Genomic DNA, 3,616 nt, shown 5'->3' on the forward strand with positions numbered 1-3,616 from the left:
AATGGTTCAAGCCTATTTCGGCCTCCCCCACTACCTCACAAGGGCCACCTAAGGTGATTAACCTACACTGACATACTTGAATCCGGTGTGCTCTCTCTCCACTACACAACTTCTCCACAGCCTCTCGGCTCATGATAGTACCGGAACTACCAGTGTCTACCAGACACCTCACCCCTCCTATCTCTATTATAGGCAAACCGCCGTGTTCTCCTCTCATATGGTTGATCTCCAACGTGCGGCAGCTCCTCTGTGGGTTCACTCCTCAGAACTCTCCTCGTGTTCTAGCTGCTTGCCGAACATTGTTTCTGGGTTTAACTTGGCTCCTTCTATTTACCGTGTTACTATTTCTCTCTTTTCCACCATCTCTTTGCTCTCTTCTTCTCCAAGGGTTTGGCATGGTACTTGGCCGATGATATTCCATCCGAGTCCACCCTGGCTCCTCTACTTCCATTTGGGCCTCCACCTCTCTAGCACTTGTATCAATGAGATCATGAGCACATTCCACAAACGAGCGGTCTCTCGGCATTCCCTCTTTCTTCCCCAGTTCTTTTGCCAACTGAATCTTCAGTGCCATGGATAGGAATTGCATTCGACCCTGTACTTCGATCGTCTCAAACATCTCGGTGAATTTGTCTTGAATTCTGCTATAGCGTGCCAGGAGTTCTGCGGCATACTGACCATTCGACTGTCTCGGTTTCTTTGTTTCTCCGAACATCATGAATATATCATCCTCTGGGGTCCACCGTCCTCCTCCGAATGCCTTCTTTGATGACCTTCCAGGAGATCTCTTCATCTGCCTGAATCTGATTAAGGATACTTAATTTTACACGGTAGACTACCGCTGCTTTCAGAGCTTTTGCATCCTAGTTGTCCAATAGATCCTCCGACATCTTCGCTTCTATTCGCCCCATCAGGCGATCTCCCCCTTTTAAAAAATGATTTAATTCCCCGGTCTCTCCGGTGAATTTTTCTAGGTCCTTTTTCAGGTCCTGGGCTGTTGCCGTACGGACCTTGATCCATTTTAGCGTCGTGGCATGAAATTGCGCTAAAGAGACTTCTGGTAGTGGTGGAATCACCTGCGGAGGTGGGTTGGCCGCTACTAAAGCTTTGTTGACTGCAGCTTGAGGTTGGTTGTTTTGGTCCATATTCTCTAGATTCAGAACTGCTTTTCTCACTAATCCATGACTGGTCATAATTCAAAGAGAACAATGAATAAAAAATCAAGAGTGAATGGAAAAAAAAATCTTTAAGACTGAAAATTAATCCGGTATCTAAAGTTCCCGGGTTTCGGTACCAGTTGAGTATCAGCGAAAGCCAAATGTCAAAAAAGAGAAGAAGGAATAAGATGTAACACGTGTGAACTGCTGTAACATACTATATTTATTGGGTTCGGTACATCCCTTTATATACAAGCGATCAGCTGATCTCCTCAGTCAGCTGACATCGAAGTAACAGTAATTTTATATATAAGTTACGGACTGTCAGCTGACAGGTCCATATCAGCTGATCGAGAACACCTGACGGACAGGCTCCACAAATAGATCAGTCTTTGAGAGCACTTTTTTTTAGTTTCACTTCAGTAAAAGATAAATAACTTATGTATATATTGCAAAAGCAGCACAGAAATGAAAAGCATATTAATACGTATGGTTTAAAAATTGCAAAATATTTGCAAAAAAAAGATGATTCGACTTCTGCAATTGTTATTAAATCGCATGAAGATATTATTAAAATGTATGTTAGTTAATTCGTTTCTTTTGTAAGTCTAAAGTTTCTAACTGCTTATATTTATTTTATACTAATACTGAGCAAATATCCACAATAGCATTCTGTAAAATCCCAAACAGTAAAATATCTCTCTTATACACCTCTCTCAGAGCTTTCGCCAGTATCTTTGAACTTTCTTTGACTATTTCACCAACTATCTCTGGGATAATGTCCCACTGGGCTTCCAGCCCTGTCATAATATTACATAGTTCCCTCGTCTGCATGTTGATATATTTCTGGCATTCCACTGTGGTTTTTTTCCTCTCTAAATACTTGCGGACCAGATCCTGTATTCTACTGGCTCTTTCACTGGGCTTTTCTGCTTCTGGGGACTCTGGAGGGGTTTCCTCCTCCTCACGTGCTCTTTTTCTTCATGGTCTCCTGTGTTTCTGGCTTATCTTACTGTCTCTACTGTCAGGCCCTGAACCTCTGTTGATAGGGACCAGAATTCTACGGGACCGGGACCCTCCACTGAGAAGAGGATAAGGTCCTTCTCAAGGAATTCTGCGCCTACGGCAAAGAGGCCTAGGGGAGGTTGATCAACTCCAACGCTGCGGGATGCAGCAGGGTTGCCATCATTCCTAGCTATTCTTCCGTTCAGCTCTCAGAACGGAGCAGAGTGATGAACGTGCAGGCACGCCTTATCAGGATCATGGGCGAACAGGCACAAGGGGGTGTATACCTCGAGTTCAGTAATTTTATATATCATCGTGATTTGCGACAGCTGTCGATTGTCGTCACAGACGTCACCATCGGCTATAATATCACCTTACACGCCGGCAACATTGATGAGCTCCAGAGGACAACCAGGGTGGGAATTTTCTTTCCTTGTGAGCGTGTTGAGGCAGACATTCTCCTTCGAAGAATTGGCTACCAAAACTCTAGGATCTCCAATGTTGGAAGATTGGATATTTAGTAATTTCATATTCTACATTTCCAAAACATAAAAATGGACCATTATATGTTAGAAATCAGAAAAGTTAAAATTAATCAATACGCGTATATAAAATATATCTATGTATAGCTGCAAGACAAAAAATGTCGTCTTTATACGAATACAAACTTATTCGGATGGTCACTCATTCAATTTTTTCGAATAAGAGATTATTTTTCTATAAAATGGAGGAATACAAAAGTATTCAAATGGTTATTCGAATTGTTTTGCCCGTGTAATTGATTATTCGTGTAAGATAATGACGAATAAAAAAGTATTCGGATGGTTAATCATATGTTTTTGTACGAATAATTGATTATCATCTCTCGTCATTCGAATAATATTTGCCCAACTCTGCTAACAAGTCAATAAATCTTGATCGGGTGCGATGTTTTGTATAAGATCGGTTTTCAGATGAAGGGTAGTCGGGGACGCTGGAAAATGATCCTGGGAACTAAAGCGTATCATAGGAGACAAAAAACTAATGGAAATGATCATCGTGTAGAGATATTTCGTGTACAGGTACCCAATGTCGAGTTACTACTGTCGGAATTTAAAGATAAATTTTACTGGGAAGGCTGCCCCCTACCGGCCACTGAGAAGACCAAACATGAGATAACTTTTAAAGAAAACAAAGTTTCGAATACACAGGGCCAGAGATACCCACAGTCAATGACAGCAATAATTAATGACCAAATAAGCGAACTTCTTAGCCAAGGGATAATACTGCATAGCACTTCACCGTTCAGTAGCCCCTTGTGGATTGTCGAGAAAAAAAAAGTGGAATTCACTGGCTGACCCCTCGTATCACCTAGTGATCGATTATGGAAAACTTTACGAGAACACTATCCCCTTCCCAGACTTGAGGATATGTTAGATCGCTTATCGGGACTCCGTGTTTTTACGACCCTTGAT

Source organism: Halyomorpha halys, unplaced genomic scaffold, assembly GCF_000696795.3.
Source record: "Halyomorpha halys isolate HHAL.00 unplaced genomic scaffold, Hhal_1.1 Scaffold2251.1, whole genome shotgun sequence".
Taxonomy (NCBI): Eukaryota; Metazoa; Arthropoda; class Insecta; order Hemiptera; family Pentatomidae; genus Halyomorpha; species Halyomorpha halys.